Below are 25163 nucleotides of genomic sequence, written 5' to 3'. Positions count from 1 at the left end.
TGATATGTGCTATTCCTGGAGTGTATTTTTGTTTTATTTGCTATTTGAATAAAATACTCGGATATGAAAACCTTTATTGAGAGAGGGTCCTCACATAGCTACTTAATTGTTTGACTACTCATTGATCTTCACTTATATCTTTTGAGACTAGTTTGATGTTTACTCTTGTGCTTCACTTGTATCCTATGAGTAAATTGTGAATGAATGAAATATCATAAATATGAAATTATCGATTATTATATTCTTAGCAGTAATTTAGCATTTGGTTCTAAAAAGTAAAATAGATTGAAGTTTGACAATTATAGTATTGGCCATACAAGCAATTTCATGAATGACTAGTATAAGAAAGAGAACCTTCACATAAAAATATATTATCTTGGACATCTTTTATGATTCTGAATACCCATTAATTATTTTCAACCTTGATCAAATAGTTGAAGTTGGACAAGGAAGACAACGCGATGGTTATGTTTGGGTATATTTGCATAGAAGTTATATTGTTATGGATCCTTTAACATGCGATGCTTGTTTAGAACCTTTTGCTAGCCAAAACTTCGTACTAAGTAGAGATACTACTTGTGCATCCAAATCCTTGAGCCAAGTTTATTACATGAGAGTCCACCGTACCTTCCTATACATGGTATTTCACTGCCATTCCAAGTAAATTTGCATGTGCCATCTCTAAACATTCAAATAAACATTTGTTTTGTGTGCTCGTACCGCTCATGGAGCGAATGGGTAGTCATTATCTTCTATGATATGCGAGTTATTCTCAAGATGAGTGTTTATTCACTTGTCATTGCACAAGAGAGGCTAGTAAAAGGATGCCCAATCCTTCATAATACAAAAATAAATAAACAAGAACTCCCCCCTAGAAAGTTGATTGTTTGGAGGGCACCCGTGGATACGGCTAGCCATGGAATGTGTTTGAATGGTGTAGGGGTAAAATTTCAATTATGTTTGGGAACCGCCAATAATGTGATTAGCATGGAGGATGTTTAAAACTCCTTCCGTAATGTTGACCAGAAAAACACACTATCCAAAATTACATATTCATCTCTATTTTAAAACACTGAGCTCTAGCACCTTTGCAAATCGCTGCTTCCCTCTACGAAGGGAGAATCTATTTACTTTCATGTTACTTACTTTTCATGTTGAGTCAACTTCTTATTCCAACCTCGGCCTATTATTGGAAAGCACCTTGTGGTGGGGAAAGATCCAAACATATATATCCACTCAAATACATTTGATCGTGATTCATTATTGTTGACAATTATCTTTATGTTAAGTATGTTGGGTGGCGAAACTTTAAGCCCCTATCTTTATATGTGTTCGATTGGATGTTGTTTGGTCTAAAAATATGCCTTGAGTATTAGAAATCATAGAAAATTATAATATAATTTAGTATGTGGAGCTCTTACTTAGACTTGATGATGCATTTAAGTTGTTTGATGACTAGGAACATATCATGTTGAGTTTCAAGAGAATGCATTGTTTGAACCATGACATGTGAATTAATTGCTACTCAACCATGATGTTTTTTATGAAAAAGTTGCTGGTTATGATGTTAGAAAAGTGACTGAAATTATCAATGATCAAAACTATATGCTATGCTAGCATTCACACTTCATAAAATATTTCTTTTATCATTTACGTACTCGATGTTGAGTAGGAATTAAGCTTGGGGATGCTGATACGTCTCCAACATATCGATAATTTATGAAGTATTCATGCCATGTTTGCCTATGTTTACAATACTTATATATGTTTTTGATGCAGTTTATGTGATTTATTTAGAACTAACCTGGACTGACGCTATTTTGAGCAGAATTACCATGGTGTTGTTTTTGTGCAAAAAATGAAAGTTCTCGGAAGTACCTGATTTTTTAAATATTTTTCTAGAGGAAATAAGCAATATTGGAGCGAAGAACCACTAGAGGGGAGCCACCTGTGGGCGACAAGCTAACAGGGTGCACCCCTAGGTCGTGCCCTGATGGCTTGCGGGGCCCATGTGGCTCCGTTTGGCATGATTTCAATGTTGAAAAATCCTATATATATGAGAAACCCCAGAAATAGAGAGAGAACTTCCGCGTGCCACCGCAACTCTCTGTATCTATGAAGAAACCATCTGGAGCCTTTCCAGTACCCCACCGGAGAGGGGAAATCATCTCCGGTGTCCATCTTCATCATCCCGGCGGAGGTCATGACGAGGAGGGAGTAGTTCACCCTCGAGGCTGAGGGTATGTACCAGTAGCTATGTGCTCAATTTGTCTCGCTCTCGTGTTCTTGAGATGGCACATTCTTGATGTATCACAAGCCTTGTTAATCTATTAGGAACAGAAGATGTTATTCCCTTGCTACCTTGTTGTGATGAATTGGATCTTTCCCTTTAAGATCTCGTTATGTTGGATTGGATATTTTTGTTTGAGAACACTTGATGTATGTCTTGCATGCGGATACCCGTAGTGACATTGGGGGTATTCAAGTGATTCACTTGATATATATTATGGTATCAACTTGTGGATTCCAGTGACCTTGGATATCTATGATAGGTGTTGATTGCACGTTTCATACTGTGTTCTTTGATATAAATCTTGGGGTGCTCCTTGAAGTTCTTTGTGTTGGATTGAATATGATAGATCAGAAATTGTTTGATGCATGTCGAATAATTTACCCACGGATACTTGAGGTGACATTGGAGTATCTAGGTGACATCAGGGTTGATTGATATCTATCATGTGTGTTATTTTAGTATGAACTCTAGGGCTGTTTGTGACACCTATAGGAATAGCTCAAAAGATTGGCCAGAAAGAATAACTTTGAGGTGGTTCTACTACCTACACAAATTTCATCTTACTGTTCTCCGCTAGATATGAACTTTGGAGTGATTCTTTATTGCACGTTGATGGATGATCATATGTAACTACCATATTAGCATTGTTGAGAGATTGCATTAGTGAAAGTATGAACCCTAGGCCTTATTACCAAGCATTTATACAACATTTTGCTCGCTGTTTTACACTTGGAAACCTTGCTGTTTTTATATTTTCATATTACAAAAACCGACATCTACTATCCATACTACACTTGTATCACCATCTCTTCGCCGAACTAGTGCACCTATACAATTTTCCATTGTATTGGGTGTGTTGGGGACACAATAGATTTCTTGTATTTGATTGCACATTTGTTTGAGAGAGACCATATTCATCCTACAGCTCCCATGGATTGATAAACCTTATGTCATCCACTTGAGGGAAATTTGCTGCTATCCTACAAGACTATGCACTTGGAGGTCCCACAACGTCTACAAAGATAAAGTTGTGCAGTAGACATCAAAGTAGTCCTTCCACATGGGAGGTTGGGCGCCTAAGGGAGATGTCCCTCCTCGCTAAGGCACCTTCCCACCTACCACTAGGGCGTATAGCCCTTAAGGGAGGGGCGCCCAATCCACCAGAGGCTGGTGCGCCTCCCTCTTCAGCCCATGTGCCCCCTGGGTGGGTGGATCCCATAGTGGACCCCTGGAACCCTTTCGGCACTCCCAGTACACTATGGAAAATATCAGAAACCTTTCCAGAACCCGAATGCCACTTTACCATATATAAATCTTTACCTTCGGACCATTCTGGAACTCCTCGTGACATCAGGGATCTCATCCGAGACTCCGAGCAACATTCGGTCACCAACATACATGTCCCGATAATACTATATGACCATAGAATATTAAGCATGCGGACCCTACGGGTTCAAGAATCATGTAGACATGACCGAGACACCTCTCTGGTGAATAACCAATAGCAGGACCTCGATGCCCATATTTTCCCCTACATATTCCATGAAGATATCTATCGGTTGAACCACAATGTCAAGGATTGAGTCAATCGCGTATGCAGTTCCCTTTGTCGATCGGTATGTTACTTGCCCGAGATTCGATCGTGGGTATCTCTATGCGTAGTTCAATCTTGTTCTCGACAAGTTTCTTTACTTATTTCGTAATACAAGATCCCATGACTAACTCCTTAGTCACATTGCTTGCAAGCTTCTTGTGATGTTGTATTACCGGGAGGGCCCACATATACCGCTCCGTCACACGGAGTGACAAACCCCGGTCTCGATCCATGCCAACCCAAGAGACACCCTTGGAGATACCTGTAGAATACCTTTATGATTACCCAGTTACGTAGTGATGTTTTATACACACAAGGCATTCCTCCGGTGTCGGGGAGTTGCATGATCTCATGGTATTAGGAACAGATACTTGACATGAAGAAAGTAGTAGCAATAAACTAAGTGATATGATCAAATGTTATCTTATGGTTGGGTCTTCTCTATCACATAATTATCCTAATGATGTGATCCCATTATCAAATGGCAACTCATGTCTATGTATAGGAAACCTTAACCATCTTTGACCGACGAGCTAGTCTAGTAGAGGCTCAGTAGGGACACGGTGTTGTTCATATATCCATACATGTATTTAACATTCCGGTCATTACAATTCTAGCATGGATAATGAACGATTATCATGAACAAGGAAATATGATAATAACAACTTTACTATTGCCTCTAGGGCATATTTCTAGCAGTCTCCCACTTGCATTAGAGTCAATAATCTAGACACGGTATTGAATCTAACACCCATAGAGTTCTGGTGTGGATCATGTTTTGCTCGTGAGAGAGGTTTTTCAACGGGTCTGCAACACTCAGATTCATATGTACTTTGCAAATTTCTATGTCCTCCTCCTTGAAGTAATCATAGATGGAATTGAAGCAACACTTTATGTATCTGGTCTTCTTGTTAAACTTGGGCTCCTTGGCTAGAGCAACAGTACCAGTGTTTTCACAAAAGAGAGTCATCAGATCCAGTGCACTCAGAAAAACTCCAAGATCCGTCATGAACTGCTTCATCAAGACTCCTTCTTGCGTTGCTTCTTAATCAGCTATATATTCCGCCTCACATGTAGATGTTGTTGGGGAACGTTGCATGGGAAACAAAAATTTTCCTACGCACACGAAGACCTATCATGGTGATGTTCATTTACGAGAGGGAGATCGGATCCACATACCCGTGTAGATCGCTAAGCAGGAAGCGTTAAGAAACACAGTTGATGTAGTGGTACAACTTCGTGATTCAAATCACCGTCGTCCCACGATCCGTTCCGATCTAGTGTAGAACGAACGACACCTCCGTGTTCAGCACACGTACAACTCGATGACGATCTCCGCCTTCTTGATCCAGAAAGAGAGACGGGGAAGTAGATGAGTTCTCCGACATCATGACGGCGCACCGGTGATGGTGATGATCTATTCCTGCATGAATCCGCCCGAGCTCCACAGAAAACCGATCTAGAGGAAGAACTACGAAGTAGAAGTTTAGGGTTGCACGTGGCAAAGTTGTGTCTCCAAAACCCTAAAACCTCTAGTATATATAGGTGGAGGGGAGGGCCTAGCTTGGGGCTCAAGAGAGCCCCAAGGGCACCGGCTGAGAGAAGAGGAGGAGGACTCCAACTCCAATTCGGTTTGGGGAGGAGGAGTCCCATCCTTACTTCCCACCTCCCTTATTTTCTTTTCCTTTGATTTTTTTCCTTAGCCGACATACCCCACTTGGGCTGGCCTCATGATACGCCTCCGTCGTATCTACTTTTCCGAACTCTTTTGCCCTTGCTTTGGACTCTAATTTGCATGATTTGAATGGAACTAACCCAGACTAACGCTGTTTTCAGCAGAATTGCCATGGTGTTGTTTTTGCACAGAAATAAAAGTTCTCGGAATGACCTGAAAACTTACACATAATTTTTTTGGGATTTATGAAAAATACTGGCGCAAAAATCAGCGGAGGGAGTGGAGCCGTGAGCCCACAAGCCCACCACGCACGGCCCCCCTGGCCACGCCTGGTAGGCTTGTGGGGCCCACAAAGCTCCACCGCCTCTCAATCTAGCTCTATATAGTCCGTTTCATCCAGAAAAAAAATCAAGGAGAAGAGTTCATCGCGTTTTACGATACGGAGGCGCCGCCACCTCCTGTTCTTCATATGGAGGGCAGATCTGGAGTCCGTTCTGGGCTCCGGAGAGGGGAAATAGTCGCCATCGTCATCATCAACCTTCCTTCATCGCCAAATCCATGATGATCTTCACCGTTCGTGAGTAATCTCATCGTAGACTTGCTGGACGGTGATGGGTTGGATGAAATCTATCATGTAATCGAGTTAGTTTTGATGGGGATTGATCCCTAGTATCCACTATGTTCTAAGATTGATGTTGCTAGTACTTTGCCATGCTTAATGCTTGTCACTTGGGCCCGAGTGCCATGATTTCAGATCTGAACCTATTATGTTGTCGCCAATATATGTGTGTTTTAGATCCTCTCTTGCAAGTTGTAGTCACCTACTATGTGTTATGACCCGGCAACCCCGGAGTGACAATAGCCGGAACCACTCCCGGAGATGACCATAGTATGAGGAGTTCATGTATTCACTACGTGTTAATGCGTTGGTCTGGTTCTTTATTAGAAGAAGAACCTTAATATCCCGTAGTTTCCATTAGGACCCCGCTGCCACGGGAGGGATGGACAATAGATGTCATGCAAGTTCTTTTCCCTAAGCACGTATGACTACATACGGAATACATGCCTACAATAGATTGACGAACGGGAGCTAGTTACATATCTCTCAGTGTTATAACTGTTACATGATGAATCACATCCGACATAATCATCCATCACCGATCCAATGCCTACGAGTTTTTCCTACTGGTCCTTGCTACGTTACTTTGCCGCTTCTGCTGTCACTGCTACTACTGTTACTCTGCTGCTAGTGTTACTCTGTTGCTACTGCTGCTTGATTGCAATCTCTGGCTATAGCTAGACGAATGCTGATGAGAACAAACCTTCCCCTGCAACGGCACCAGAAGAATGCTGATAGCACTCCCCAGTAATGAAACTAGAAGAATGTTGTTGACGGACCACGAGCGCGTGTGTTTGCAGCAGTTTTCGAGGTTAGAGTATTCGACCCAATTTGTTGGTTTACCAGGCAGGAGGTGAGAGAATACTCTCGAGTATTAGCAGCTGAATTTGTCAGATTCAACTACACCTGAAAGATTAGTATCTGCAAGCACAGTAGTAACAACAAAGTAATATGATAACAACGGTGTCAGAAACGATCTGTTGATGGCACACTATTCCTAACGATTGTATCAATGGCGCCTCCGTTCCCGCGTTGACGGAAGTTGTCAATTCCCGTCAACGGTCAGCGAAAAAGTATAGTAGCAGGTGGCAACAGTGTAACGAGTAACAACAGTGGCAAGGAACAGTAGTAGTGACAGCAGTAGCAAGTAGCAATAGTAGCAAGCGACAGTAATAGCAACAGTAGCAGCAGAGCAGGACAAGTAACAGCAACATCAACAATAGCAGCAGCAGCAGAGGAAGACAACTAACAACAGTAGAAACAGTAGCAGCATCAGTAGTAGGACAAACTCGTAGGCAATGGGTCGGTGATTTGTTTGGCTGATATTCATCATGCAACAGCTATAACACGGAGAGATATGTGGCTAGGTCCCGTTCGTCAATATGATGTAGGCATGCATTCCGTGTGTCGTCATACGTGCTTAGGGAAAAGAACTTGCATGACATCTATTGTCCATCCCTCCCGTGGCAGCGGGGTCCAAAAGGAAACTACGGGATATTAAGGTTCTCCTTTTAATAAAGAACCGGACCAACGCATTAGCACTTGGTGAACACATGAACTCCTCAAACTATGGTCATCACCGGGAGTGGTTCCGGTTATTGTCACTCCGGGGTTGCCGGATCATAACACATAGTAGGTAACTATAACTTGCAAGATCGGATCTAAAACACACATATATTGGTGACAACATAATAATTTTAGATCTGAAATCATGGCACTCGGGCCCTAGTGACAAGCATTAAGCATGGCAAAGTAGTAGCGACATCAATCTCAGAACATAGTGGATACTAGGGATCAATCCCCATCAAAACTAACTCGATTACATGATAGATCTCATCCTACTCATCACCGCCCAGCGAGCCTACGAATAGATTACTCACGAACAACGAAGAGCTTCATGGAATTGGAGAGGGAAGAAGGTTGATGATGACGATGGCGACGATTTCCCCTCTGCGGAGCCCAAGACGGACTCCAGATCTGCCCTCCAGATGAAGAACAGGTGGTGGCGGCGCCTCCGTATCGAAAACGCGACGAATACTTCTCTTTTTATTTTTTCTAGGACGAAAGGCAACTTATAGAGCTGAAATTGGGGGCGGCAGAGCCGTGTGGGCCCCACAAGCCTGCCCACCGCCACCAGGGGGGGGGGTGGCGGAGCAGGGGCTTGTGGCCCACTGGCCCACCCCCTGAGGTGGAACTTGGTGCAGATATTTTTGATATTTTCCAAAACTGCTCCCCGTAAATTTTCAGGACGTTTGGAGAACTTTGATTTCTGCACAAAAATAACACCAAGGCAATTCTGCTGAAAACAGCGTCAGTCCAGGTTAGTTCCATTCAAATCATGCAAATTAGAGTCCAAAACAATTGGAAAAGAGTTTGGAAAAGTAGATATGATGGAGACGTATCAACTCCCCCAAGCTTTAAACCTTGCTTGTCCTCAAGCGACTGAGTTGACAAACTGAGAGAGAAAGAAAAACTTTGACAAACTCTGTTTGATCTTGTTGTTGCAACTATGTCTAACTCATAACCAAAATTTCACCAAGATCACAAGTTAACCACATAAGCAAATGACACAAAGGTCTCATGGTAAACTAATATCAATGGCATAATCAGCTAACGAGCAGATAATAATGAGTTTCAAATACCAATCACTTCAATCAAAACAAGCATGAAGCAATATGAATAGGTGGTATCTCGCTAGCTCTTTCTGAGACCGCAAAACATAAATGCAGAGCACTTTCAAGGATCAAGGGCTGACTAAACATTGTAATTCATAGCAACAAAGATCCATTCATAGTCATACTCAATATCAATCAAAAGCAAAGCATAAAAATGACAGAGGTGCTCTCTAATTGGTGCTTATATAAGAGGAGGATGACTCGACAGGAAAATAAATAGACAGACCCTTCGTAGAGGGAAGCATTGATTTGCAGAGGTGCCAAAGCTTAAGCTTTTAAAATAGAGATAATAATTTTGGGTGGCATGCTTTCATTCTCAATGCAATGACCAAGAGTTCTCAATATCTTCCATGCTACTTATGCTATAGGCGGTTCCCAAACAGAAAAGTAAAGTTTTAACTGCTCCATCACCAATCAATCACACTCCACGGCTGGCCGAATCCTTGGGTACCATCCATACTAATATCAATCCGGGGGGAGTCTTGTTTTACAGTTATGTTTTCAATTTAAGCGTGGAACTGGGCATTCCAAATACCGGCCCCTTTCTCGTGAATGACTGTGAATAAACACATGTCGAGGATAACACTCCTAGCATGGAAGATACCAATAGCCCTCTGTCACCACATGAGCGGTTCGGGCATGCAAAACAGATTATTTCTTGAAGGTTTAGAGAATGGCACATGCAAATTTACTTGGAACGATAGGTAGATACCGCAAATAGGTAGGTATGGTGGACTCTCATGGAAAAACTTTTGGGTTTATGGAAGTGGATGCACAAGCAGTATTCCCGCTTAGTACAAGTGAAGGCTAGCAAAAGACTGGGAAGCGACCAACTAGAGAGCGACAACGGTCATCAAGATGCAATGAGTTTGACTAACATTGAATGCAAGCATGAACAGGATATAAATCACCATGAACACGAACATCATAGAGGCTATGTTGATTTTGTTTCAACTACATGCATGAACATGCGCCAAGTCAAGCCACTTGAAACATTCAAAGGAGAATACCATCCTATCATACTACATCATAGTCATCTCAAAATCTATGTTGGCATTCAAGACAAACCATTATAAGATCTTAGCTAAATAAGCATGGCATCAGAAACTATGATCCCTAAGTTGTCATTGCAAACATGGTTCTCTCACAACAAAGCTAAATCTGGGTCGACAAGCTAGTCATATTTACAAAAACAAAATAGATAGAGTTCATACCAGCTTTTCAGTCTCAGTCACTTCATCATATATCATCATTGTTGCCTTTCATTTGCACGATCGAACGACCGGTGTGAACAATAATAAGCGCATTGGACTAAGTTGAATCTGCAGGCAAACACAAAGAAGAAGACAAAATAATATGGCTCTTTGAAAGCTAAACAGGTAAGCATACAAGAACCAATAAACATTGTAACCAATATCTTCTACCTTGACACAAAGAAAAAGAAAACTATTTACACGGGAAAGCTCCCAACAAGCAAAAGAAGAAAGAAAAATCTTTTTGGGTTTTCTCAAAAGGACACAAAACAAGAAAACAAGAAAACGAAAAGAAACTAGCATGGATAATATAGTGGCAAAGTGTAAACACCGGCTAACAGAGTGAAAGCATAAGCATGATTGTAAAGTCGGTGAGAACACGTACTCCCCAAGCTTAGGCTTTTGGCCTAGCTTGGTCTACTCCCATGGTGGGAAATAACCAGCTCCAGGATACTCCGGAGCAGACTGTGGATGCCACTACTGTGTGAGCTCCTCTGGCTCCCACTGATAAACTGGCGTCTGGTACTTGACTGGCGGCTCGGGCACGGGCGCCTGTGGTTGGGCCAAGCCCCAATATGCGTAGATGTCCGCGGGCATAATAGTGTACCTGCCTGCATGAATATCAAACAAAAAAGGAGCAGGCAAAGTAATAGTCTCTCGAGTACCCTGACTAAACACCAGGCTATAAATCATCCGTCTACTAGCATCTCTATCCAGAAAATCATGGCGAACCATGCTGTCATAATCCAGATATCTCTCAGGGAGAAGCATCTCTCCTTCCTCTCCCAGTCTAATCGGTATCTCAAAGTGTCTGGCAAGTCGGGTAGCATAGATACCTCCATAGACAACACCTTTAGAACGGTTCAGGTTCAATCGTTCAGCTACTATAGCGCCCAAGCTATAAGTCTTATCGTTATAAAGGCCTTCGCGCAAAACCGCAAGGTCTGGACAACTAACTGATCCAGCCTCCCCACGGCCAATCAAACATTTTCCCACAAATACTGAGAAGTATCGAAGCACAGGAAAATGTATGCTAGCAATTCTAGCGCGAGACACTCCTCTCCCCTCTCCAACAGCAATAGAACCAATGAAATCCTCCAAGTCCCGTGGACGAGGGTCACGAATATCCCCATCATAAGGTATTTTGCATACATTGCAAAAGTCCTGCAGCGTCATGCACTTGGGGACACCGTATATCATGAACTCAACCATGGGAGGATTCTTCCTCGGATAAAAGTTGAAGCTTTGAACGAAAAATTGGTGAGGAGGAGATATTGTGGGCACTTATCTTCAACAAACGCAGTAAGACTTGCGTTCTCCACCAACTAATAAAAGTCTTCATAAAGTCCGGCGGCGCGCAAAAATTCATCACTTGGCCACTCGCACGCTCAAACTTCTGTGACTCGAGGGACTACGTACTTGGGGTGGTTCTTCTCATCCTCCTTGGGGTTACGGCTTGAAGAGCCTCTCAAGAACCTCCTCATCTTTTCCCTTTTCTAGCTCTGAAAAATTCTGAAATTTTTAGAGACTTCGAAAGAAAAGTGAATAAGGATTAATCCAACTTGTAGCAACTACTCCTACTAGTGCCTAGAGACCGTATCACGCGCTAAAACTACTTGGGACCAGCTAAAATCAACATTTCTAGCTCAAGATCAGGGTCACCAAGGTAGCAAGAATACGCGAAGGATAAAACACTAGAGCAAAAACTAATTGGACCAATGGAGGAGTCACTTACCAAGGAGTAATTTCCCCAAAATGGTTCGGAGAATGGTGCTTTGAGTAAGGAGATCAAAAATCACAGCCAAATGAGCAAGAACACGGGTTTGAGCTGCGAAACAATTTTTCTCTGGAGGTGGAAGAAGAGGCTGGGAGCTGGAATGAGTGGAGGTGGTGCCCGTGGCCCCCACAAGCTTGCACCCCACCACCAGGGGGGTAGGTGGCGGTGGCAGGGCTTGTGGCCCACTGGTCTGGCCCCCAGGCCAGCTCTCAGGCCCAGAAATTTTCAAAAATTCCAGAAAAAATCATACTAAATTTTCAGGACCATCGGAGAACTTTTATTTTCGAGGTATTTTTCTCCGGGACACTAAAACAGAAAATAGGAAAAGCTAAACTAACTCCATCATTTTTCTTCTAAGCAACAGAAAAGTAAAACTCAAAACAGAGGTATGTGACTCTCTGATTCATCCGTTTCATGGTCATCGAAAGAAATCCTTCAATGGGATTGATCAAGTCCTTATGACAAAACCTTCTCGAATCGCAAGAGAGAATGGAGAATTTTAGAATAGCCACTAAGTCACCTCAATGGGGATATGTATCTCCCCGACAAGCAAATCATACTTCATCTTGACACGAGGAATAGGGCATTCAAAGCTCCCAATGAGAATCGATGAAGTCTTTTCGATAGCATTGATGCAATGTACTGGATATTGTTTCTTCGGAAAGTGCAGTGTGTGCTCATTACCGTTGACGTGGAAAGTGACATTGCCTTTGTTGCAATCTATAACAGCCCCTGTAGTGTTTAAAAAGGGTCTTCCGAGGATGACAGCCATGGCATCGTCCTCAGAAATATCCAAGATAACAAAGTCTGTTAAGATAGTGGTGTTAGCAACCACAATATGCACATCCTCGCAAATGCCGATAGGGAAAGCAGTTGATTTGTCGGCCATTTGCAGAGAAATTTTAGTGGGTATCAACTTATCCAACTCAAGTCTACGATAAAGAGAGAGTGACATAACACTAACACCGGCTCCAAGGTCACATAAGGCAGTTCTTACGTAGTTTCCTTTAATGGAGCAAGGTATAGTGGGCACTCCGGGATCACCAAGTTTCTTAGGAGTTCCACCTTTGAAAGTGTAGTTGGCAAGCATGGTGGAGATCTCAAGATCTGGTATCTTCCGTTTATTAGTCACGATATCTTTCATGTACTTGGCATACGGAGACATCTTGATCATATCAGTTAACCGCATCTGCAGAAAGACGGGTCTTATCATCTCAACGAAGCGCTCAAAATCCTCATCATCCTTTTTCTTGGATGGCTTAGGAGGAAAGGGCATAGGTCTCCGAACCCATGGCTCTCTTTCTTTGCCATGCTTCCTAGCAGTGAAGTCATTCCTGTCGTATCTCTTAGGTTGTGGATAATCAGGATTAACCATAGGTTCAATCTCCACATCCTCATCATTGCTAGGTTGAGCATTATTATGAACATCACTATCCATATTGTCACCAGGTTCATGTTCATCACCAGATTGTGTTTCTGCATCAGACGCAGAAATATCATTAGGTTCTTCAGGTGTGACAGTATTTGGTGAACTGGCGTGCAGATTTCTATCATCCTTCTTATTCTCCTTAGGATGACTAGGTGTATCAGCATTGATTCCTTGAGAATCTTGATCAATTCTCTTAGGATGACCTTCAGGATACAAAGGTTCCTGAGTCATTTTGCCTCCTCTAGTAATGACTCAGACAGAGTTGTCATTTAATTCATTGAGCAGGTCATTCTGAGCTTTAAGTACTTGTTCTACCTGAGTAGTAATCATAGAGGCATGTTTACTCAGAAGCTTCAGATCATTGACATTTCTGTCTACACAAGCACTTAGATGGCTAAGCATACGAGCACTTTGTTCCAAATGTCTGCTAACATAATCATTGAAACTCTGTTGTTTGGCAACAAAGTTGTCAAATTCATCAAAGCATAGGCTAGCAGGTTTATCAAAAGGAATATCACTCTCATCAAACCTACACAGAGAATTCACTGCTACTACTTGTATCGGGTTATCGAGACCATGGATCTCTTTGATAGGTGGTAGATTTTTGACATCTTGAGATCTAATGCCTTTCTCTTGCATAGATTTCTTGGCTTCTTGCATATCTTTGGGACTGAGGAATAGAATACCTCTTTTCTTAGGAGTTGGCTTAGGAGGTGGTTCGGGAATAGTCCAAGCATTATCGTTCATCAAGAGGTTATTCAATAGGGTCTCAGCTTGTTCTACAGTCCATTCCCTAAAAACACAACCGGCACAACTATCTAGGTGGTCTCTAGAGGCATCGGTAAGTCCGCTATAGAGGATATCAAGTATCTCGTTCTTCTTAAGAGGGTGATCAGGCCAAGCATTCTGTAGCTGGACGAGCCTCCGCCAAGCTTGTGGAAGACTCTCTTCTTGGAGTTGAGCAAAGTTGTATATTTCTTGCAAGGCAGCTTGCTTCTTATGGGCAGGGAAATATTTCTCACAGAAGTAATAGACCATCTCCTGGGGACTACGCACACATCCAGGAGCAAGAGAGGTGAACCATACTTTAGCGTCATCCTTTAGAGAGAAAGGAAACAACTTAAGGATATAGTAGTGGCGGATCTTCTCCTCATTAGTGGAAAGGTTGGCTATTTCGGATAGTTTGGCAAGATGGGCTATGACCGTCTCAGACTCATAACTATGAAAAGGATCAAATTCGACTAGAGAGATTATCTCAGGGTCGACAGAGAATTCATAATCCTTATCAGTGACAAAGATAGGCGAAGTGGCAAACTTTGGGTCATTTTTCATCCTAGCTTCCCGAGATTTTTCCTTCCACTTGAGAAGTAATTTCTCAGCGTCATAGGCATCCTTACACGCAAGAAAATCCTTAGCTATCTCTCCCTCCATAACGTAACCCTTAGGTATATCAGGCAATTCATATCTAGGAGAGCTAAATCTAGCAGGAGCAAACGCAGGTTCTATCTCAATAGTATCGGCAGTATCAGAAGCATCACGAGCATTGGCAGTAACTCTAGCAATATGAGACTCAAGGAACACTCCTAGTGGAACATCAGGCAATGTAGCATCTCTAGCAGTATCAAGCATAGCATCATCAGGCAAAATAGCATCTCTAGCATCATCAGGCAAAGCAGTATCAAGCATAGCATCTCTAGCAGTATAGGGCATAGCATCTCTAGCAGTATCAAGCATAGCATCATCAGGCATAGTATCAAGCATAACATCTCTAGCAGTAGTATCACAAGCATCATCAAGCACAGGCGACATATCAAGATTTCTAGCAGGAGGTGATGTCGCAAACTTACTCATAACTGAAGGTGAATCAAGTGCAGAGCTAGATGGCAATTCCTTACCTCCCCTCGTAGTTGAGGGCAAGACTTTGGACTTCGGATCCTTCTGATTCTTCATAGTGATCAGCAGATATAAATCCCAAGTGACTCAGAGAATATAGCAATACCTCCCCGGCAACGGCGCCAGAAAAATGCTGATTGCAATCTCTCGCGATAGCTAGACAAATGCTGATGACAACAAACCTTCCCCTGCAATGACACCAGAAGAATGCTGATAGCACTCCCCAGTAATGAAACTAGAAGAATGTTGTTGACGGCCCACCAGCGCGTGGGTTCGAAGCAGTTTTCGAGGGTAGAGTATTCGACCCAATTTGTTGGTTTACCAGGCAGGAGGTGAGAGAATACTCTCGAGTATTAGCAGCTGAATTTGTCAGATTCAACCACACCTGAAAGATTAGTATCTGCAAGCACAGTAGTAACAACAAGGTAATATGATAACAACAGTGTCAGAAACGATCTGTTGACGGCAGATTATTCGTAACGATTGTATCAATGGCCTCTCCATTGCCGCGTTAACGGAAGTTGTCAATTCCCGTCAACGGTCAGCGAAAAAGTATAGTAGCATGTAGCAGCAGTGTAACGACTAACAACAGTGGCAAGGAACAACAGTAGTGACAGCAGTAGCAAGTAGCAACAGTAGCAAGCGACAGCAATAGCAACAGTACCAGCAGAGTAAGACAAGTAACAACAGCAGCAACAGTAGCAGCAGCAGCAGAGCAAGACAAGTAACAGCAGTAGCAACAGTAGCAGCAATAGCAGTAGGACAAACTCGTAGGCAATGGGTCGGTGATTTGTTTGGATGATATTCATGATGCAACAGCTATAACATGGAGAGATATGTGGCTAGCTCCCGTTCGTCAATGTGATGTAGGCATGCATTCCGTGTGTCGTCATACGTGCTTAGGGAAAAGAACTTGCATGACATCTATTGACAATCCCTCCCGTGGCAGCGAGGTCCAAAAGGAAACTACGGGATATTAAGGTTCTCCTTTTAATAAAGAACTGGACCAACGCATTAGCACTTCGTGAACACATGAACTCCTCAAACTATGGTCATCACCGGGAGTGGTTCCGGTTATTGTCACTCCGGGGTTGCCGGATCATAACACATAGTAGGTAGCTACAACTTGCAAGATCGGATCTAAAACACACATATATTGGTGACAACATAATAATTTCAAATCTGAAATCATGGCACTCGGGCCCTAGTGACAAGCATTAAGCATGGCAAAGTAGTAGCAACATCAATCTCAGAACATAGTGGATACTAGGGATCAATCCCCATCAAAACTAACTCGATTACATGATAGATCTCATCCTACTCATCACCGCCCAGCGAGCCTATGAATAGATTACTCACGAACGACGAAGAGCTTCATGGAATTGGAGAGGGAAGAAGGTTGATGATGACGATGGCGATGATTTCCCCTCTCCAGAGCCCAAGACAGACTCCAGATCTGCCCTCTAGATGAAGAATAGGTGGTGGCGGCGCCTCCGTATCAAAAACACGACGAAAACTTCTCTTTTTATTTTTTCTGGGACGAAAGGCAACTTACAGAGCTGGAATTGGGGGCGGCAGAGCCGTGTGGGCCCCACAAGCCTGCCCACCGCCACCAGGGGGTGTGGTGGCAGAGCAGGAGCTTGTGGTCCACTGGCCCACCCCCTGAGGTGGAACTTGGCACATATATTTTTGATATTTTCCAAAACTGCTCCCCGTAAATTTTCAGGACGTTTGGAGAACTTTGATTTCTACACAAAAATAACACCAAGGCAATTCTGCTGAAAACATCGTCAGTCCAGGTTAGTTCCATTCAAATCTTGCAAATTAGAGTCCAAAACAAGGGCAAAAGAGTTTGGAAAAGTAGATACGGTGGAGGCGTATCACTGCTATCATACTACTTTGCTAGTGATACTTTGCTGCAGATACTAAATCTTTCAGGTGTGGTTTAATTGACAACTCAACTGCTAATACTTGAGAATATTCTTTCACTTCCCCTTGAGTCGAATCAATAAATTTGGGTTGAATACTCTACCCTCAAAAACTGTTGCGATCCCCTACACTTGTGGGTTATCAAGACCTTTTTCTGGCGCCGTTGCCGGGGAAGCACAACCATATTCTGTGAGTCACTTGGGATTTACGTCTGCTGGTCACTATGAGGAATACGATAGATCCAAGAACTAAATTCTTGCCTTCCACTACGAGCACAGGTAAGGAACTGCCATCTAGCTGTGCACTTGATTCACCTTCAGTTATGAGTAAGTTTGCGACACCACCTCCTGCTAGAAATCTTGATATGTCGCATGTGCTTGATGATGCTACTTCTGCTGCCCATGATGCTTATGATGATGCTATGCTTGATACTGCTTTGCCTGATGATGCTATGCTTGATACTGCTTTGCCACTAGGTGCATTCCTTGATGCACAAATTGCTAGAGTTACTGCTAGATGTGATGATACTTCTGAAACTGCTGATACTATTGAAGTAGAACCTGCTATTATGCCTGAATTGCCTGATATGCCTAGGCGTTATGTTATGGAGGGAGAGATATCTGAGGATTTTCTTGCGTGTAAGGATATCTATGATGTTGAGAAACTACTGCTCAGGTGGAAAGAAAAATCTCTGAACGCTAGGATGAAATACGACCCGAAGTTTGCTACTTCGCCTATCTTTGTGACCGATAAGGATTATGAGTTCTCTGTCGACCCTGAGTTAATCACTCTTGTCGAATCTGATCCTTTTCACGGTTATGAGTCTGAAACGGTTGTAGCCCATCTTACCAAACTGCACGATATAGCCACCCTATTCACTAGTGAGGAAAAGATCCACCACTACTATATCCTCAAGCTGTTTCCTTTCTCGCTAAAGGATGATCTTAAGACTTGGTTCACATCTCTTGCTCCTGGTTGTGTGCGTAGCCCCCAGGATATGGTCTACTACTTCTCTGAAAAATATTTCCCTCCCCATAAGAAGAAGGCTGCCTTGCAGGAAATATACAACTTTGCTCAAGCTGAAGAAGAGAGTCTCCCACAAGCTTGGGGAGAGGCTCGTCCAGCTACTGAATGCTTTGCCTGATCACCCTCTTGAGAAAAATGAAATACTTGATATCTTCTATAATGGACTTACCGATGCTTCCAAAGACCACCTAGATAGTTGTGCCGGCTGTGTTTTTAGGGAACAAACTGTAGAACAAGCTGAGATCCTATTGAACAACATCTTGTGCAATGAGAATGCTTGGACTATCCCCGAACCACCTCCTAAGCCAACTCCGAAGAAAAGAGGTATTATATTCCTCAGTCCTGAAGATATGCAAGAAGCTAAGAAATCTATGCGAGAGAAAGGCATTAAATCTGAAGATGTCAAAAACCTACCACCTATCAAAGAGATCCATGGTCTTGATAACCCGATACAAGTAGTAGAAGTAAATTCTCTGTGTAGGTTTGAAGATAGTGATATTCCTTTTGATAAACCTGCTAGCTTATGCCTGGATGAATTTGATAACTTTGTTGCCAAACAACAGAGTTTCAATGATTATGTTAGCAGACAATTGGAACAGAATGGTCGTATGCTTAGTCATTTAAGTGCTTGTGTGGACAGAAATGTCATAGATCTTAAGCTTCTGAGTAAACATGCCTCTATGGTTACTACTCAAGTAGAACAAGTACTTAAAGCTCAAAATGACTTGCTCAATGAGTTGAATGACAATTCTGTCAGAGTCGTTACTAGAGGCGGTAGAATGACCCAGGAACCTTTGTATCCTGAGGGTCATCCTAAGAGAATTGAACAAGATTCTCAAGGAGTTAGCACTAATGCACCTAGTCATCCTAGAAAGAAGAAGAAAGATGATAGGAATTTGCACGCTAGCAACCCTGTTACTGCTACACCTGAGAGTCCAAACGATGTCGCTGCCTCTAATGCTGAAACACAATCTGGTGATGAACATGAGCCTAATGATAATATCAATAGTGATGTTCATGAAGATGCTCAACCTAGCAATGATAAGGATGTGGAGATTGAACCTCTTGATCTTGATAACCCACAGCCTAAGGCTAAGAGATACGATAAGAATGACTTCACTGCTAGGAAGCATGGTAAAGAAAGGGAACCATGGGTTCAGAAACCCATGCCCTTTCCTCCCAAACCATCCAAGAAAAAGGATGATGAGGATTTTGAGCGATTTGTTGAAATGATTAGACCTATCTTTCTGCAAATGCGTTTGACAGATATGCTCAAAATGTCTCCGTATTGTCACATCCCAGTTTTTGGCTTTCCTGACTAACTATCTTATTTCAAAATTTAGGACCAATTAAAATTTTTGTGAATGCTTGTGATGCTTGGAGTGACTATTGTCTGTCTGTTTGTTTTGCATGTGATTGATCTCCATTAATTCTTGCCATTCTCTTAATCATCTTCTCATCCCATAATCTTCTGCCTAATGATCATGCCATGTGTTTAGGACAAATATCTGTTTTTACCAAATATTATTTTCACCAAAAAGCTTTTCTTTGAATTAAACTTTCAAACCCCTGAGATGAGTTTTGTACTACAAATCCTCAGATTAGGGAATTTCTTTTGCACCAATACTTTTATTTAAAACCTATTATCAAAATGTATTCCAAAAATCATCATATTATTATTTTAAAAGTTATTTTATAATTTTATTTAAAAGCCTTTCTGTGAGGCCAGAAATGGTCTCCTATCAAGGAAAGTTATTTTTATTGCTTTCAAAATATTTAAGAAAATTTAGGGAAACTCAGTGGATATATTTAGTCCATATTTATGAGTTTCAACACATGGTAAAGTTCAAAATATTGGGCAAACCCCTCCAAAACCATTCCTGCCTATTTCAAGCTTTTGGAATATTTTTATACGAAATATTCTCAATAAATTCCAGTAAAATTCTAGCATGTCATCTATGATATTCTTGATGATCTTGCCAAGTTTCATTTCAATCCAAGTTGATTTGACTCCCCTAATCACTCTAAAACCCTATCTGTCCAGAATCAAATTTGAGCAACTCTACATTATGAAGTGTCTCCAATTGTGCTCAAACTTGGTGGACATATTCCAGTACTCCAATGAGGCATCCACACCAAGTGGTACACCAAGGAGAATAGAGGAACTTGTCCTAAAACTCTCAAAACCCTCTCTGTTGATTTCTGACTTTGACAAACTTTACATTATAAAGTTTGTCCAATTGACCTCAAACTTTTTGTGCATGCCTTAATGCTCAAATAATGCCGCTACACCAAATACTGCATTTGTGGGAATTTATTTGATTAGGGTTCTAAGCAGAAACCCATTTCTGTCCATTTCTAGGGTTTTCCAAGTCTACATTGGAAAACTTATCCAGCAAATCCCAAATTTGGTGTGCAAGCCTATTTTCATCTATTATTTGATCCTGTTAAGTTTCATAGCCATTGGAATTCATCTGGTAGCCTAACCACAGATCAAACACCTTGTGTGCACTCACTAATTTGGCTTCTATTGCCCCTTCCACTTTATACCTTGAGCTCAACTTTCTACCACAGCCTCACATAGTTACATTTCACCTCCAGTAACATTCCCATGGTCACTGGTCAATTATTGGAGAAGGTCCCTTTGTAACTCTCTCTCATTTTTACCCTTGGCAGCACTGTTTTACCCTTCTTCCCATTCTTCTGCTTAAGCTATCACCCCAACTCTTTTCAGAGCATCTATTATGTGCCAAGGCTTCATTTAGAGCAAAGATATGGTATGCTCATGTGGAGAAAATGAGCAGCAACTCTTCAAGTTCATTTTTGGCTGAAATGTGGCTTTGTACAACAAGTACTAGCTACACTTGTTTTCTTGAGCTAAAACTTTGCAGTCTTGTAGTCCTTCTATAAACAAGAGTGCTAGACATGTTTTTATTCCATTATCACTTCTGCTAGTGCCCTCATTAGTAGCCCTAAGATTCCTGTTGCAAGCTTAAACCCAGTCAAACCCTATTCAAATCAGCCCCACTAGGGACCAAACTCCTCATTCACCTTCCTCGTAGAATGCCCCACCTCCCAGACGTAATTGACTGGTCGTTTGGGCCCTGTAGGCACAGGTGGCCGTGGTGACCACCACTCTGGCCTGCAGTATGGGCGCTCTGCGTCTTGCCTCTTCCTTCCAGGCCTCTTTCGACCGTTTCATCACGTCTCAGAGCACCGGGGTATCTCATTTGACTGGTCCAACCTCCTCCCGACACTAGCTAGCCTCCAAGACGCCCCAGGGACGCGTGTCTTCCCTGTGCTCTCAGAGCTCCAAGGAGCTCCCGAGCCCTCTCTCCATTCCCCCTCCCTTATCTCCTCTCCCTGAGCCTCTGTGGCTCACACTCGGCTCTACCCTTCTCCCGTGAAGCTCATGAGCCTCCCCCTTCTCCCCCAAGCCCTTCTCCTCACCACTTCTTCCATGGCCGCCATGGCCAGCTTCGGCCATGCCTGCGTCAGGGATTCTCCAGCCCCTCTCCTCTCCTCTTCCTACTGCGTAGGGGTGCCCCGGGGGCCCTGCAGCCCTCCGCATTCTCCCCCTCACCCCATTTCTTCCTCTAGCCGGCCGAGCCGCCGCCCCACCGCGGCAGTTGCCGTCGGCATCCGCCATGGCCGAAGGCCTCGCCTCCAGGAGCTCCCAGCGGGAGCAGGCTCTTGCGCAGGCGCGGGAGGCTGCTCGCCCCGAGCACCTACTCGCCGGAGCGTCACCGAGCAGCCGTCGGAGCCAGCCTCTGCCCCGGCTGGCCCTGCCCCGTGCGTGCCTCAGATCGGGCTAAGGAGGAATAAGACCCGACAGGTGGGGCCCCGCGTCAGCCAGCCACCGGTCGGGCCCTCTCCTGTTAAGTGGAGGCGCCCTCGCGTGTTTGCGGCTTCACCTCGCCAAAGGCGCATTTCGAGGACTACGCCTCCTCCGTGGCTCCCTCGTTGGTGGCTGAGCCACTTGGCCGGCCCGAAGGCCTATTTAGCGCCCTGAGCGTTAGATAACCTGAGGCTAAATCTTTTCCCATTTTCTATTCTGTTAAACTTATAAATTCCATCCAAAATTCATTCTAACTCCAAATTTATTGATTCAAATTTCCGCAGGTTTCTAAAATCCTGTTCTATCCAGATCTGGGCATTGCAACTTTTTCCAAAATACTTTCGTGTGATAATAATATCTAAATGCCCATTTAGACATACTAATCACCACCTTTGCAAATTCCTAGAGGATCCATTTCAACTCCAAATGGAGTGATTCAAACTTCCAGAGACTTCCAAAATCATTCTCCATTTTTAGAACCCTGGTCAACATTTTTTTGTGTGACTTACTTCTGTCGCAATAAATAAATAGCTCCTATTGCTATTTATTCCACCTTGTAAAATCCCTAGTATATTCATTTCAACTCCAAATCCAGTGAAACCACTTCCTAAATATTTCTAAAATCCTTCTGTGTTAAATGGGTGCCTTCACTCATTTTTAACAGAATTATTTCTGTTGGCTTCTTCAATGATAACCTATTGCTCCTTTCACCTATTCAAAAATCCTTGATGATTCAAATCTCCTGTGAGAAGCTTCAGGTATTTTTCTTATGACCAGAGAGGTCCAAGAAAAATAAAACTTCTATTTATAGAGCACTTTTATTCTGCTTGATGTGTGGCTTACTATGGTTGTTTCCGACGATAGTTGACGGTAGACGGAGTATTCGGGGACGGAGCGGAAGACCTCGAGGACTTACGTGAGCAAGGCAAGCAGCCCTTTGACCATGACTTAAGCATATGAAATGAGGCATGCTAGAATAGAAAGTACTTTTCGTTGCATGTGATCACGATGCCGGTTCATCATTGAGGTGATGGCACCGGAGGCTTCTTCGAAGCCCTTGCATGTTGATGAGGTTAATCACATGGCTCCTTGGAGCACAAACATGATGAGCTGACCCTACTATCTATGAGGATCATGCTACTGTCATGTTGACTAGTAGAGTAAGATCATTGCACTGAACTTGACCCTACCCCGTGAGGGTCATGTTATTACCATGTTGACAAGTAATGGTAGAGCATATTATCACAAGCATGATGATGAGTTAAATAAAGAGTTTATGAAAACCCCGTCGGGTGCCACTAATGCCCGAGGGTGATGATGAGTTGGTATCATGGGTTGTTTGCAAGTACATTCAAAGTACTCATTGGCTTGCCACTGGTTATTTCATTGACCAGGTGTGAAAGATAGGATATGGTGAAGATTAACTCGGTGACGTTCTTGCGAGCTAGGACGCTTCCCAGTCAGAATGCCTGTAGGTTAAGGCTAAGGGCATGGGTTCACGCTTTCAACCAATAACTCCGCTATTGGTCTAGTTTGGTGCTTTGGCCTTCAAGGCCCTATGTATGTAAGAGTCGACCGAAGTTGTCATTTATTGTATCAAACGGTATGTATGGATGTAAGACTCTATTATTCAGTATCTGTGTTCAGTGAGCATTGATCCTTGGGATCACTGGGCACGGCGATCTCGACTTACCAGTCGGGGTCCCCACAGAGCTCGTATCAGAGCCATCCTGACTGTAGGAAGCCCTTAGTTAGCATGGACCTTATTTAGGATAAAACTGCTTTCCAGATCCTTCAAAATACTTACAAAACTTATATATTTTCTCAACTCTCCTAAAACTTCAAAGAAATTGAAGGTTATGCTCTAGCCTTCCACTCTTATTTTCTTGACACTCCTCGTCTACTTTTTCAAAACTTGCTAATGGTCGCTAGAACCTTATGCCCTTCTGACCACGGGATAAATTGGAATCCTCGTGGGCAGCCCGGAAGGAAGTAATCTTTCTAGGCAAACACGTATGCTGAAGGACAGAGAAGACCACTCCACGACTAGACGACACCAACAGAAGTACCTCTAAGAGGAACGAGGACATCGAGGCTTAGAAGATGGTGAAACCCTGGGCACTGTTCCAGAGTAATGCCACTTTCGCCTACGATAATATGGACATAATATATGCAAACCTTGATCTGCATCACTAGTAGAGCGACCCTGTCAGTTATAAGTAATTGTGTCGACCACCACCGGTGGATGAGAATCTTGCCATTTGGTCCGCCTCACCTTAGTGAGCAGGAAAACGGTTCTCTTCATCCCCCGCTCTAGGTGTCGATATCGCAATTAGTATGATTGACGGATCAAAACTCTATCATGTCTGCAAATATCGATGCATGAAGATGTCCCCTTGAGACCCTCGAAGCCTCAAAAGACAAGAAGACGATGACAAGATCATGAAGACAAGGAAGATCCTGCCAATGACAACAATGAAGAACTACCATCATCAGCAACTATCCAGACGAGAAGACAACCAGAGTTCTTTACAACTCAAGCGAATTGCTTCAGCAAGCGACAACAAAAGGCGTGACAACACCCTGAGAAGGTCCAAAAGAATTAGCGGACTCCTCTCCGGAGCAATAAGGAAACACGACTGTCGAGTCCCTGAACCTAGGATAGGATGAGTCATGAACTCCCTATGGGAAGTCGAGTCCGTGAAATGGTTTGGATGGACCATGTTATGTGCTGTTTGCTTTTGTTGTTTGTGCTTTGATATAAGTCACACTTTTGCTTAGGCAACAAGCATGCGGTTATATCACTTGCCTTATTTTGATGTTCCAAAATAATTTTTGCACTTGTTTGAGTTGATTTTTCAACGCTTGTTTGATTGCACTAAGACCCTTAGACCTTCCCCTTGGTGCTCCCTCTTTCTCTCACCTCTCTCGGCAACTGAAGACAGCAAGACAAGATGCGCCAATGATCCGCTTCGAAGGACGGCTGACGTTGAAGACACTGACTGTGCTACGCTTAACCACACGCAACCGTAGGAGTGTGTTTTCCCTCAAGATTGGAAAACCACACTAGACCAGAGTAACCTCCACAAGCCTCTCCGGCTCAAATTTTCTGGTCACGTGTCTAGTACACGTACTTGCCAGGACGCGTGTAGGTCCCCGATA

This window comes from Hordeum vulgare, chromosome 1H (assembly GCF_904849725.1).
Source record: "Hordeum vulgare subsp. vulgare chromosome 1H, MorexV3_pseudomolecules_assembly, whole genome shotgun sequence".
Classification (NCBI taxonomy): domain Eukaryota; kingdom Viridiplantae; phylum Streptophyta; class Magnoliopsida; order Poales; family Poaceae; genus Hordeum; species Hordeum vulgare.
Note: the sequence above shows the minus strand (reverse complement) of the source record.